Source organism: Giraffa tippelskirchi, chromosome 1 (assembly GCF_054371585.1).
Source record: "Giraffa tippelskirchi isolate mGirTip1 chromosome 1, T2T-mGirTip1v1.2.pri, whole genome shotgun sequence".
In the NCBI taxonomy this organism is placed as follows: Eukaryota; Metazoa; Chordata; class Mammalia; order Artiodactyla; family Giraffidae; genus Giraffa; species Giraffa tippelskirchi.
In genome coordinates, this window is record NC_137275.1 from 1,907,284 (window position 1) to 1,921,947 (window position 14,664).

Below are 14,664 nucleotides of genomic sequence, written 5' to 3' on the forward strand. Positions count from 1 at the left end.
AAGTGGGGCTGGGGTCAGAGACACAGTTTCCAGCGGGGCTCGGGGTCTATCGTGCTGGGGACCACCGCTGGACGCTACTGCTTTTAGTTGGTGTGCCGCCGCTTGGGAGCCAGCTTGTGTTTGAAGACCCTGAGCTGGAAGGTGTGGGGGTTCTGGCGTCCAGAGCCAGGTGACAAGTCCTTCTGGCCACCTGGACAGATGGAGCCCAGCCCAGGGCCTGCCGGGACAGCTGCCCAGCTCTGTGGACCACGCAAGCTCAGGGCCTTGGTTGCTAGAGTGTGTGGGTTGGGGGCAGTGGATGGGGCGCCAGATGTGGTCCTCTGACGTGGAGGTGGGGGGGGTCCCAGACCTGCCTGAATGTTCTGTTCCCCACATTGGCTGGAGGGTGGTTAGCACTGAGCCCTTCCTGCACTCGAGGCACTAAGCTTCACAGGTGAGAAACCTGAGGCTCAGAGCGGCCTGGGTTTGAGTCCCGGCCACGTGATCTGTCCTTTGCCGCTGAGCCCAGACCCTGGCATCTGCCCAGCGGCCTCGGATGGGCATTGTGGGGTGTCTGGTTAACCTCCCCCACCGCCCCAGGGTTCTGGGCCTGCCTTCACCCAGCAAGGGGGCCACAGCTGGGGGGGTGGTGGAGGACAAGACCGACCCACCTCACTTCCCCGCCCTCCCAGCCCCAGTCTGTGGGTAGACCCGCCGGGAGGCCCACCCGAGGGGCTGTGCTGCCCCTCACAGACAGAGAAGCTGAGGCTCAGAGAGGCTTTGACAACCTGCCCGGCCTGGCGGTGAGTCCAGAGGTGGTTCAGGCCCTGCCCTTCGGAAGAGGCCCCAGCTGCTTTGAGAGCTCTTCCAAGCCAAGCACTGAGCCTGGTTTTACTCTTCCTGCAGTTGATCAAAGAGTGCAAAGCGCCCCTGTAACTTCTGTTAACAGTGATTTTTTATTGCAAAAACGTGCTTTTAGAACCAGAACAGACCTGACAAAACAAACCCGGATTGCTCCCTGCCCACACCCCAACCCTGGGTCATATGGCGTGGACGCCCCCTGCTGGCCTGGTCGGGGAGCTTCTAGCAGCCCCCGCTGAGCACCGAGGACCGAGGGCCTGGGGCCAAGGGGCTTCTTGTCCAGCTGGGTGGGACTGGGCTGGCCTCTGGAGGGGATGGCAGGGCCACCCAGGGAACATCAGGAGAGAGAGCTGGCCATGGACAAATCTGCGTCCCTAGAGGAGGGGCAGTGAGGGGAGGACCGCAGCCCACCTCTGGCAGTGACCTGGCAGCAGGGAGCCCCTGGCCGGGCAGCCTGCACACACGTTAGGCTCCCTGTCAGGGCCCTGGAGGTGGTTGCTGGTGGCCAGGCTACCAGCACTCTCCGGGGAGGGAGAGTCGGGCACAGAGCAGCCCTGACCCATCTGCCACCCTCAGAAGCCTCAGAGGCTGCCTGACAGCTGCCCCTCCATCATCCTCCAGCTGCATCCTGGCCACACCCCGAGCTACTCAGAGCTGAGGCACCGCCTTTTCCCTTTCATTTCCTGTGGAATAGAACGCATTCAGAGAAGAGAACAACACACCAATGCCAGCGTAGCATTGCTATGAAGCGGACCAGCCCCGTGTGCCCTCCCCAGCTCAGCACCACCCCTCCCGTCTCACAAGTAGCCCTGGCTGTGGGGGGCTCCTGCTTTACTATGAAGCTGCATCTGCCTCCGTGCTTTCCCGTCTGTGCACCTTACGTGAGTGGAGTCACGTCAGTGGACGTGAGCTTGAGCAAACTCTGGGCGATGGTGAAGGACAGGGAAGCCTGGCGTGCTACAGTTGACGGGGTCACAAAGAATCTGATACGACTTAGTGACTAAACAATTACTAATGAGGCTGAGCATGTTTTCACATATTTAGTGGCCATTTTGGTTTTGTCTCCTGTGAAGTGTCTATTCAACTCTTCTGCCCATTTTCCTGTGTTTGTCTTTTACTATTACTCTGTAAGAATTCTTTATATAGCCTCGATACTGTCAGTAATGTGTCATGTATATCTTTCCAACTCTATAGTTGTTTTTTGGATACAGCACGGGGTAAGGATTCACTTTCACGCCTCCCCACAGAGGGTTACCCCACCTGTCCCTGCACCATTTATGTATAATCTGTCCCTTCCCTAGGCATCTGCAAAGCCACTTGCCATCCATCCATCCATGCATAGGTCTGTGACTGGTCTCTGTTGTGTTCCATTTGTCTGTTTCTATGCCAATACCGAGCTATCTTAATTACTGTTTAGTTCTGATGGGCTTCCTTGGTGGCTCAGTGGTAAAGAAGCTGTCTGCCAATTCGGGAGACACAGGTTTGATCCCTGAGTCCAGAAGATCCCCTGGAGAAGAAAATGGCAACTCACTCCAGTATTCTTGCCTGGGAAATCCCATTGACAGAGGAGCCCGGTGAGCTTTATGCGATCACAAGAGTCAGACACAACTTACCAACTAAACAACAACAACAACTAGTCCTGATATCCGATATCGAAGTAAGTCCTTAGTTTTCTTTGTCTTGGCTGTTCTGGCTCTTAGTGTTTCCATGTAAGTTTTTTTCTCCCACGTAAGTTTTAAAATCATCTAGTCAGTTCCATTAATGACAACTCAGTTGGTATTTTGACTGGGAGTTCATTATAGCTATAAATCAACTGGTGGAAATTTAAAATCATTGATTCTTCTGATTCATGAACGTGGGTCTATCTCTGTCTTCATTTGGGTCTGTCTTTAAGGTTTACCAATAGGATTTTTATAATTTTGTCCTTTATGGTCTTGCTCAGCTTTTGCTAGGTTTGGTTCATAGGTATTTCGTATTCCCTTTATCGTATATGGTTTTAATTTTTTGTTACGTAATGGTAGCATATAGGACACACTTTGTCTTTTAACTGCAGCAATTCGTCCATTTGTGTTTAATGGAATTAAATCTATTGTCGCATTGTTCCATCTGCGCTGGTGTTTTTCTTTTTCTCTTCTGTTTTTTCTTGTTTTTGGATTGAGCAACCTTTTTTTTTTTTCTTTTCTTTTTAAGCATGCCACTTTCCCTCTTCTAGTTTGAAATTTATACAGTCTATTTCTGTTCTTAACTAAGTTTAGAGCAGTCAGTACTTTTATTGTCCGGCACAACACAAGGAGTTCAGGTGACTTTTTTGGTTGTACTCTGTGGCATGCAAGATGTTAGTTCTCTGACCAGGGATCAAACTCATGCCACCTACAGTGGAAGCATGGAGTACTAACCACTGGACTGCCAGAGAACTGGCTTCAGGTGGCTTAATTTTATTGATCTCATTGTTTGATATTAATATTCATTGTGTCTAATTTTGTATTGTTGGTTTTTTTTTTAAGCTCCTACATAGAGGCTTTCCTGATACCTCAGTTGGTAAAGAATCCGCCTGCCATGTAGGAGACCCGGGTTCAATTCCTGGGTTGGGAAGATCCCCTGGAGAAGGGAAAGGCTACCCATGCCAGTATTCTGGCCTGGAGAATTTCTTGGACTGTATAGTCCATGGGTTTGCAAAGAGTTGGACATGACTGAGCGACTTTCACTCACAAGACAGTATCGCTCACAAGATATACAACATCTCCCTTATTTTTTTTTTTAAAAGGAAAGTGTACTTGAATAGCATTTAAACTTTTTATGATAATAAAATTTACATAAGTTTACCATTTTAATCATTTAAAGCATATAGTTCCGTGGCATTAAGTATATTCACGTTGTTGTGAATCGTCACCACCATCCATCCATTGAACTCTTTTTATCCTATAAGACTGAAACTGTATCTATTAAATAGGAACTCCCATTTCCCCCTCCTCCAGCCCCTGGCAACACTGTCTGCTTTCTGTCTTATGAATTTGACTACTCAAGTCCCTCATTCCAGTGTTCTGGCCTAGAGAATTCCATGGACTGTATACTCCATGGAGTTGCAGAGTTGGACACGACTGAGTGACTTTCACTGGCCACTGGCAAGATCCATCCATATTGTAGCCTATGGCAGAATTTCCTTCTTTTTAAGGCTGAATATTATTCCATTGTATGGACAGACCACATTTTGTTAATCTGTCAGTCTATCAGAGACACTTGAGTTGCTTCCGCCTTTTGTTTATGGTTAATAATGCTGCTATGAACATGGATGTACAAGTGTTAGTCTCTTGTATATACCACCAAGTGAAATTGCTGTCAGTTCAGTTCAGTCGCTCAGTCGTGTCCCAACTCTTTGCGACCCCATGAATTGCAGCACGCCGGCCTCCTTGTCCATCACCAACTCCCGGAGTCTACCCAAACCCATGTCCATCAAATCAGTGATGCCATCCAACCATCTCATCCTCTGTCGTCCCCTTCTCCTCCTGCCCCCAATCCTACCCAGCATTAGGGTCTTTTCCAATGAGTCAACTCTTCGCATGAGGTGGCCAAAGTATTGGAGTTTCAGCTTCAACATCAGTCCTTCCAATGAACACCCATATGCTGTGGCATATGGTAATTCTTTAACTTTTTGAAGAACCACCACACCATTTTCCCCACTGATTGCACCATTTTACATTTCCACCAGCAATGTGCAAGCGTTCCGATTTCTTTCTTTTTTTTTTAATAAAATGGCAATCCTAATGGATGTTAAATGGTACCTCATGGTTGTTTTGATTTGCAATTTTTTAATGCTTAGTGATGTCGAGCATCTTGTCATGTACTTATTGGCCATCTATATGTCTTTGGAGAAATGTCTATTCAAGTCTTTTGCCCATTCCTTAATTGGGCTGTTGACTTTTTTGGCATTGACGTGTAGACAGTATTTCTTAGATGCAGTTTTCTTAAGACTGGGCTCCTCAGAAGCAAAACTAAAGAGGAATCTTGTGCAAGTGATTTATGGGGGGACTGTTCTCTGGATAAGCTGGATGGGGGAATCAGGATAGTGCAAAGGGAAAACAAGGCAAAGAGGTGCTTCAGCTGGACACTAACTTCAACCTGGCCCTAAGGGAATCTCTGGAGTATGACTGTCCTGCATAGTTGGTTTTGCTTTGAAGGGACCAGCCTTTTGTACCCCAGATCAGCCAGTTAGTGTCCAGGGAGGGAGATAACCTCCTGGGCAAGGCAGCACTCTGGAGAAAGGGGGTCCATGGCAATTAGCAGCTCACACTCACAGCACCTGGAGTGTGGACCACTTGTAGCACCCACCCAGAATTGGGAGGTGGGCTGGGCACCATGTGACTACTAAGTCCACCCCTTGAAGGGCTCAGATTCACTTAATGTTTCTCACATTAAGTTCAGTCCATTGAGACACGGACTCTTCCGTGTTCTTACTGCTCCAAGTACCTGGGAGAACTTCCGGAAGGTGGATAGAGGGATAAACTGTGTGGCCCCCACTGCTGCAGTTGGCCTCACAGCCACACTGATACCCAGCACCTCCCTTTTCCACCACCCATTCCAGACTGTTCTTCTCAACTCACCCTGTGGCTCTGCGAGTCTGAGTCCCTGTGCTTATCAGCCCATGTGCCGTGTCTGACGTTATCTTTTTCACCTTTGTTTGACCTGGGTCTTTTTCGTATCTTCCGTCACTACTTAACATGTTCATTGGTCTTCTAGTCCCCTCCTCCCTTCAGCAAGCCCTGACTGACATCTCGTGGGCCAGGCCTTTTTGTTGGGTGAAAGGGAAACAAAGTGAGTGATGCAGAATTGTGAGTCTTGTCTTGAGAAAAGTCCGCATCCAGGAAATCAGAGGTCGCTGTCTCTTATCCATGGAGAGTGTCCCTAACCCTTCTGCAGACCAGGCCAAGGAGGACCCTGCTGGGGGTGGGGGGTGGGGGGGGAGGCCTGGATTCCACACAATTCCTTCACTGCCCAGCTCTGGGCCTCAACTTTCTATAGGTATAAAGGGAGCTGGCCCATATTGCTCCTGCGTCTTTTGGGGGCTCAGATGAGACCAACAGGAGGGGCAGTTTGGGGAGGCGCCTCCAGGTCACTGGCAGATGGCCTGGTCTCACCGATGCCCTGGTTCTGCGAAGGTCCCTGGTGCTCTTGCTCATCCAGGATCAGCTCGCCAGGCTCCGGGCATCAGGCAGCGGCCGCACCGATGGAGCCTTATTAGGATCCACAGGCCTCGCTGTCTTGGCCCCACCCTGGCTGCCAACCCGGCCCCAAACTCTGGGCACAGGGGCACAGACTGGGCACAGGGGCAGAGTCAGTCTGCTGGAAGAGTGGGCGACTCGGGCAGGGAGAGGCCTGGGGCCTCAGGCCGAGAACGGCCTGGAACGGATCCTTTGGACCGCGCTCCTGCGCGTCTTGCGAACCTGCCCTCCAAGAGCCCAACCAACGACAATGAATGAGTGGCCGAGCGGCTTCGGGTGAGCGGGCGCCGCCGGCACGCCGGCCCGACCGGTTTCAGCGACGAGGCATGTGGGCCTGCGAGCGGCCGTCCCCACACGCTGGACCCCGCCCGGTCCGCTGGACCCCGCCCGGTCCGCAGGACCCGGGGCTGGGCGGCCGAAGTCCGACTCTGCCAACAGGCGGCAACCCCGCCCGCTCAGGCCGTGCCCCTCGCCGCCTCGGCCCCGCCTCGCGGCGCCGCGCCCGCGCCCAGCCAATAGCAGCACGGGTTGCTGGGAGGTGAGACAAGGGCTGGGCCTATCGGGTGGCGCGTTGTTAGGCTGCGGCGTCGCAGGCCGCACCCAGCTCGGGTGGCTGGGGCTGTGAGGAGGGCTGAGGGGGCGGGCGGCCGGGCGGCCGGGCGGGCCGGGGCTGCGGGCCGGGGTTCGCGCGGCGGACAGGGGGCGGAGCCGGAGCTCAAGCCCGAGCCGAAGCCGGAGTCGCCGGAGCGGACAGGCGGCTGTCGCACTGGGACCTGGGAGCCTTCGCGCTGCCCGCCATTCGCCTCTGAGGTGAGGCTGGTGCGGAGCGCGGCGGCGGGCTCGGGGCTGCAGGCCAAGCGGCGGGCCTTCGGCTGCGGCACGGAGGGCGGGGGCCGCCATGGGAGAGGTCCCCGCCTTTCGGCCGTCGGCCTTGAAGGGCGGAGGCGGGGGGGCGGGTGCCTATACCCTGCAGACCCTTGGCCCCAGGGGCTGGTCTGTGGAGACGGCTGGACAGCTTGTTGGTGGGCTGGGTGGTGGGCTTCGGGGGTCCCTGTGGAGAAGGAGGGCGCGGGCCGGACGGTGGGTCGGCGCGGTGGTCGCGGCGGCCCGGCCCGTGGCCCCGCGGTGCCAACGGCTCCAGGGTTCGTGCAGAGACACAGACAGACGCGGGCATCCGGATCCTGCCCGCCGTCTGCTCTGTTCTTTTTTTTTTTTTTTAAGAAAACGACAGCTTCTGCCAAGAGAGAAGCCACATCTGCCTGCGGACGGTAATAGGGCTGTCCTGCAGCTTGATTAGGGAGGGGGCTCTCTCTTTCGCCCTCTTTCTTTTTCGTCTCGGGGAGTGTCAGAGGGTCTCTTGCCTTTTAACCGTTTTATTTTTGCTGGAGTAATTCATGGTCAGGAGATTTCGTAAGCTTTTGCGTTCACTTCATGCATTCTTACCTTAAAATAAGTATTTTTTTGGTTAACCTGGAACTGCCAGCAGTGGTGTGACCGTATGATTTTATGCCTAAATGACAGAAAGCAATTTGTCATATCCGCACGGGCCAAAAACATAGCTGAGCGTTGTATACAATGCTCGTAAGTTGTTACAGAAGGATTTTTTTTTTTTTGCGGGTGAAAAATTGGTTACATCTTAATGAGGATAGGAAATAAGCTGTTGCAAGGTCCACTCTGTCTTTGCTTAAACACATCAGTGAAGGCGCCGAGTGAAAATCAGTCGTAGTCGATGAGCACCAGAGAGGGGAGGGCACCCCAGGCAAAGATAAATTGTATGAGGGTGGGATTGTACACCTGGGATCTTTAGTTAAGGGGCAAGTGCCAGCCCACGTTTAAATTATGTATTTAAATCCAGAATCTTGGTATTCTGATTGTGGGTTACACTAGAATGGTAAAGTTGTTTTTTAAGGAAGTGAATGGTTTTGGCAGTCCCAACTGCTTTTCAGAGTTTTGATGTGGTTTACAGCAGGACAAATGGTATGATTTGTTTTACTGCTTGTGTGGTTTCAGTTACAGAGGCTCACTGAAAAGACATGAATCTAAATTCTACCCAGTCTCCAAAAGGTGGGATAGTTTCCTCTCTAAAATATAATTTATACAGCTAGCCGTTTTCTCCTTTAACTCTTTGATGTTGTCTGGTATTGGTAAGGTTTTGTTTGGTAGTAAGTTGTTACTGATTAAATTCATTTGTATAATTTTTTAGATTTTGCTAAAGTGATATCATATGATGTCTTTCCTCGTCTTGCTACACTTAGTATGATAATCTTTAGGTCAATCAATGTTGCAGCAAGTAGTCTTTCTTCATGTTTGGATCCCTTGATGCTCAATGTTTAGAGTCATTTTTCATTAGGTATTAAAAATGTTGATATTTTAATTATATAACTTTATCATTTATTAGCTGGACTATTTCTGTAAAGAGCAATTTCCCTTCCTTCATAATTTGGTTACCTTGAATTGTAACTCTCTTAGGAAAGGCAGGATAAATGCTCAATCCTGCTACATTTTATATTAGTTTTCAAAATAATGAGTTGGCATCCTCCAAAAGTAGCCAATGAGTTGTGTATATATATTTGTGTCATTGTGAATTCATGGATTTAAACGTATTTATATGGTTCAGTTCATCGTAGATCCTTATTGAGACTCAAATTGTTCCATCATTGTGTAATAGAAATCTGTTCAAATTGGCTCCTAAATCCTTTAGACACAAGTCTTTGATTGCTCTTTTTTCTGGTATGACAAACCACACCAGGCTCATCTTGTTCATTTTTTGTCCCAGCCCTGGAATCATCATTTCTCCAAAGGGCCTTGATTTTTTTTAATGAAAAAATAATATTTAGTAATTACAATCTGTGCCCTGGAGTTGTTTATTGCTGCTAAGTTGATCATTGTTTCTAGGTCTTTTCAGTGCTCACATGGCGGATTACTGACACTTTTAGTTGTAAAGCAAGATGACAGAATTCTGTTTAACCTTTTTAATCTTCCATGTGTCTCTTTTTTCTTCTAAGACAAATGTCTTGACTCTAATTACTCGTTGTTTTATCCTACACTGTATAGCAATATCAGAAGAATAATATGAACACTACCACCAACTACTAAAAGGTGTTTAAGAGGCTTTTTTGGTATCCTTATTTGGAATATGTAGTCAAATTATTGTGTTTTAAAGTCACTTAGAATAGTTACTGCATGATTTTGCTACCACTGGATGTTTAGTGTTGTGTTTTTTTTGTTTTCAATGTTTAGAAATTGCTTCTTGTTTTCTTTTTTTGTTTTTTTACAAATTGAAGAAATACCATGTAAGTTACAGGTATACAATGTAGTGATAAATAATTGTTAAAGGTTAATACTCCATTTATAGTTATTATAAAATACTGGCTAAGGAATTGCTTTTGTCTTGTTCTGAGGTTCCATGTATAAGTGGGATTATGTGGTATTTGTCTGTCTGTCTGACCTACTTTCAGTTATAGTGTTCTCAAGGCTCATGCATGTTATAGCAAGTATCAGAATTTTCTTCCTTTTTAAGGGTGAGTAACATTCCATTGTATTTAAATAGCACACTTTGTTTATTCATTCATCCCTCTGCAAATATTTGGTTTGCTTCCACATTTCAGCAATTGTCAATACTGCTGCTATGAACCTCCTTGAGACCCTGCTTTCGGTTCTTTGCGTTATGTACTCAGGAGTGGAATTGCTGGATCAGATGGTAATTCTGTTTAAAAAATTTTGAGTAACCATTGTACTGTTTTCCACAGTGGCTGTACCATTTTATTGATATATTCCCACCAGTACAGCAGAAGGACTCCAATTTTTTCACATCCTTGGGAACATTTGTTTCCTTTTTTTTGATAGTAGCCACCAGTGGTCATCCTGATGGGTATGAGGGGGTATCTTGTAGTTTTGATTTGCGCTTGCCTAATGCCATCAGGCTTTTTCCCCCACTTAACATGTGGCATCTGTGCCAGACTATAGTATAGACGTATTTCTCATTCCTTTCAGTTGCATTGTGCTCCTTCATATGGTTGTGCCCTATTTATTCAGGAAGATATGACTGCTTTTTAATGAATGTTCTTGTCCATTAATGGAAATTTTTTTCACTTATACTGTAACTTGGTGAAATTTTTCTGATGCATTTAAAGTGATCAGAATGGTAAGAAATACTTCACATAAGTGTGATGTCATACTCTTGAGTTCTGTTCTGTTGAGAAGACTTCAGCCTTCTCTGTTATGTGGTAGCTAGCCAATACTGATGTTAAAAGATTTCACTTTTACTTTTTTTTTTTTTTTCGCTTTTTAATAGCTGCTATTTCAGTCCCTCAACTGCAATAATACAGTTTGGAGTTGGCTTCAAAAATGTCATTTCTGACATAAAATCATCTAATTCATATTGACACAATGTTAGTCCAATTGTAAATATCACATTTTAGTAATCTTTTTTTTCTGTTGTCTATTCTCTCATGTGTTACCTGTCTGCATAATCACTGAACTCTTTGAGTATTTAGCCATTAAAGTCTAAAATACTAGAGCCATAGACTTGAGTGTGTGAAAACCTGTGCTTATAGCTGTAGTCATTAATGCTGTCTGGTAGCATCAATTTTGTCAGTTCTACCTTCAGAATATGTCCTGGATCAGTGCTTCTGTCCCATCACCACTGTTACCACCTGGGTCCCAGTGGCTGTCGTATCTCCCTTGGACCACAGCAGTGTGCAGCTGGTCCCCCCAAGTCCTTTCTTTCTCCTTAATCTCCACCTGGCAGCCAGAGTGATTTACAATAGATTTACTGTAGGAATTAGATCATGGTCTGCCTTGCTAAAACTGCTCAAAGACCAGTAAAGTATTAATAGTTGCCTTTAGGTAACTGTGTGGCTGTTGGATGGGGTGGGAAGAAGCCTTACATTGTACTGGATAACCTCATAAATAAACCTTTCGAGTTTTGATTTATGTAATTGGATTATGTACTCAGAATACATTAAGGAATTTTACAAACAAATCAATCCAATGACTTCCCTTTATACTTAGAACAAAATCCAGATTTCTTCTTTTTTTTTCTGTGTGTGCCCTGTGGCTTGTGGGAATGATCCTGACCAAGGATTGAACCTGGACCCCTGGCGGTGAAAGCTGCTGCTGCTGCTGCTGCTGCGTCGCTTCAGTCGTGTCCGACTCTGTGCGACCCCATAGACAGAAGCCCACCAGGCTCCGCTGTCCCTGGGATTCTCCAGGCAAGAACACTGGAGTGGGTTGCCATTTCCTTCTCCAATGCATGAAAGTGAAAGTGAAGTCGCTCAGTCGTGTCTGACTCTTCGCAACCCCATGGACTGCAGCCTACCAGGCTCTTCTGTCCATGGGATTTTCCAGGCAAGAGTACTGGAGTGGGGTGCCATTGCCTTCTCCCGGCGGTGAAAGCACTGAGTCCTAACCACTGAGTCAAAGAATTCCCCCAGATTTCTTACAATGATCTCCCAGCTCACTTTCTTCCATTCTTCCACTTGTCCATTTATGCTGCATTTACATGGCCTTCCTAGAACCTGTCTAGCTCTTATTTATTTATTTATTTTTTTTGACTGAGCTGTGAAGGTGGGGTTACTGTCCACATTGAGTGCATACATTGTGGTTAAATGCCTCTGGACTTTCCTTTGATATTTGTCACTCTCTCTGTTTAAATGACTATTGAAAATAGGGATATGCTTTTAAATGGCAACACAGGTTTTCTAAATCCAGTTCATAAGCTTAAATTTTTATCTTTTTAAATACTTACTGTGTGCTAGGCATTGTACTTTTTATGTGTAGGAGCCGATGTTATGGAAAAACCTGTATGATTTTTTTTTGCTAGCCCAATATTATTTAAGTTAATCCTTAAAACAATCCTGTTGAGTGGATACTATTTTCATCTCATCAGATGGAAAAGCTGAGAAAGTTTAAGTGATTGCCAAGGTCACGTAGGCGGTGGTGGAGCTGGGATTCAAGTCAAGGACGTCTGACTCTGGGGATGATGCTCTGCAGCACCAGGCTGTGCTGCCTGCCTCCTGCATACTTCCTGAGTCCAGTCGGCCCTGGTCTTCCCCGTGAGGGCAGAAGCTGTGCCTTGTTTATTACTGTTTCCTGAGGCTAGCACAATGCCTGGAACAGAGCAGATCCTTAAATATTTGTTGTGTTAGTGATGTTCAGTTAATTTTTTAAAAGCTTAGGTGTGAGAAATAAAGTTCATGGCAAATTATTAAAGGCTCATCTGTTCCCTCAAAGCAGAAGTTGACAGACTTTTTGTAAAGGGCCAGATAATAAATAGTTTAGGCTTTGAATGAGTGTTAGTAGCTCAGCCATGTCCGACTCTCTTCGACCTCATGGATTGTAGCCTGCCAGGCTCCTCTGTCCATGAGATTCTCCAGGCACGAATACTGGAGTGGGTTGCCAGCCATTCCCTTCTTCCTGATCCAAGGATTGAACCCAGGTCTCTTGCATTGCAGGCAGATTCTTTACCATCTGAGCCACCAGATCTTTCCTTAGGCTTTGAGAGCTATATGATCTCTGTTGCAGCTAAACTCTTCAGCTCTGCTGTTGCATGAAAGCATCCATAGGTGATTCGTAAGTGACATGACTGTCCAGTAAAACCTTATTTATGGATGCTGAAATTTGAATTGATTTTCACGTCTATCATGTGTTTATGTTGCATGTATTATTTTTTCTAGCCTTTAAAAATCCATCAAAGCCTGTGGCCGTTATAAATATAGGCAGTGGGCTGGACTTGGCTTCAGGTGGGGCATCATTTGCTGATTTCTGCCTGGAGTTTAAATTTTTTCATTAGATCTAGTTAGACATCTGCCTTCTGCCCTTATTTTTTTTGCCAGTGGACTTTCTTTTGTTGCTTCCTGCTTTGGTCTACAGTAAGGAACTACGGAGGAGAAACACTGTTCTGAGATGCCACGTAATATTGGCTACAGGGCTGTCGTTGTGGGCTTTATCCATTATAGTAAATGAAATAAAGACTCTCCTTTGTTCAGGAAATCTGCTTTACTTTTCTTTGAGTAGAAGTTTCAGCTTCATTATTCTAATTCTAACCCAGAATGAGTGTTTGTATTTTATGTTTGTCCTTTAGATAATGTATTTCAGCTGTGGTTTAATAGTGAGCACTACTTGGAGTTAGAAAGACCTGGTCATACCTAGTTGTTTAACTTTCTTCACTAAATAGATCTTTTATTGAGTTTAATTTTTATTTTATTTTGGAGTATAGTTGATTTACAATGTTGTTAGTTTCAGGTGTACAGGAAAATGATTGTTATACATATATCCTTTTCAGATTCTTTTCCGATATAGGTTAATACTGAGTAGCGTTCTCTGTGTCATACTGTAGATCCTTGCTGATAATTTTATGTATGGTAGTGTGTATATGTTAATCCCAAACTCCAAACTTATTTCCCCCTTTTCCCTTTTGGTAACCGTAAGTTTGTATTTGAAGTCTGTGAATCTTTCTTTTTTGTAAATAAGTTCATTATTATTATCTTTTTAGATTTTGCATATAAGCGATATATGGTATTTGTCTTTCTGTCTTACTTCACTTAATATGGTCATTTCTAGGTCCCTCCATGTTGCTGCAAATTTTGCTAGGTTAATCTTAAGCTAGCATTATACCTGGCCCAGAGGAAGAACCCAGGAAGAGGCAAAGCTCCTTCTCTACCCTCTCCTCCATTGCTTTCTCCACCTCACACCCTTGGACACATCACTTTCCTTTTTTGAACTTCAGTTTCCTCATTTGTTAAGTGGGTATGATAGTGCCCTCCGTAAGTACTTAGAAGAATTGGTATGATTTGGGACTTCCCTGGTGGTCCAGGGGTTAAGGGTCCACCTCGCAGTGCAGGGGACGTGAGTTCAATTCCTGGTCAGGGAACTAAGGTCCCGCCTGCCACGTAGTAACTAAGCCTGCAAGCTCTGGAGGTGCAAGTGTACCACATCCCAATGCAGCCAATAAATAAAAATCAATATTAAGAAGAATTGGTATGATGATTAAATTAAAAAGTACTTTGTAAGCGATAGGTACTGCTTAAGTGTGTTGAGTTATTATCACATATTTAGAATATACTTGAGGGCAAAAACGAGAGAGGAACCATTACCAGTGGTGCATTAACTTCTCTTAAATGCACCCCCAACTATTAGTTATCTCATGCTTTTTGGGTGTGAAAGATTGTCACTCATCTTGCTAAATGAGAGGTAAGTGTTTGAGAAAATGTAATGCTTATAATTCAGAGGTGCCATTGCATAGAAGCTTACTATGCAGAATTATAAATTTGAGCCAAAAGTCTTGAAACTCAAATCTTTGGAGCTAAAATCTTCTCGTTTTTACTTTAAAGATGTTGCTTCACTGTCTTCTTGCGTCTTTTCCTACAGGCGGTCTGCTGTCACCCTTATCTTTGTTCTTCTACATAACATGTCCTTGTCCTTTGGCTGCTTTTAAGATTTTCTTATCACTGGTTTTGCAATTTTATTTTGATGTGCTTTTCTTTAATTTCTTTATTTGGCCGTACCAGTTCTTAGTTGCGGCAGGCGAGATCTTTGGTTGTGGCATGCAGGATCTAGTACCCTGACTAGGAATTGAACCGGGGCCCCCTGCATTGGGAGCAAGGAA

At 46.0% G+C, this 14,664-nt stretch overlaps 1 protein-coding gene and 1 long non-coding RNA gene across 9 annotated transcripts in view; one reads left to right on the forward strand and one right to left on the reverse strand.

The window, feature by feature from the left end:
• Window positions 1-919: 919 nt before the first annotated feature.
• LOC145541996 (uncharacterized) lies at window positions 920-6,551 on the reverse strand. Its single transcript, XR_014079501.1, has 3 exons — window positions 5,973-6,551; window positions 5,439-5,622; window positions 920-2,347 (listed from the first exon to the last, which is right to left on the reverse strand). It is a non-coding gene; the product is annotated as an uncharacterized LOC145541996 (long non-coding RNA).
• An 88-nt stretch (window positions 6,552-6,639) lies between these two features.
• Window positions 6,640-14,664, forward strand: part of ADD1 (adducin 1) — an 88,416-nt gene continuing 80,391 nt past the window's right edge. For 6 of the 8 annotated variants that reach the window (XM_081579921.1, XM_081579937.1, XM_081579931.1 and 3 more), the window contains exon 1: window positions 6,640-6,866. The gene's annotated coding sequence lies outside the window, so the exon portion shown is untranslated. Of the gene's footprint in view, window positions 6,867-7,259; window positions 7,325-14,664 lie in introns of those variants that run through there. The other 2 variants (XM_081579948.1, XM_081579978.1) reach the window with 1 other exon arrangement.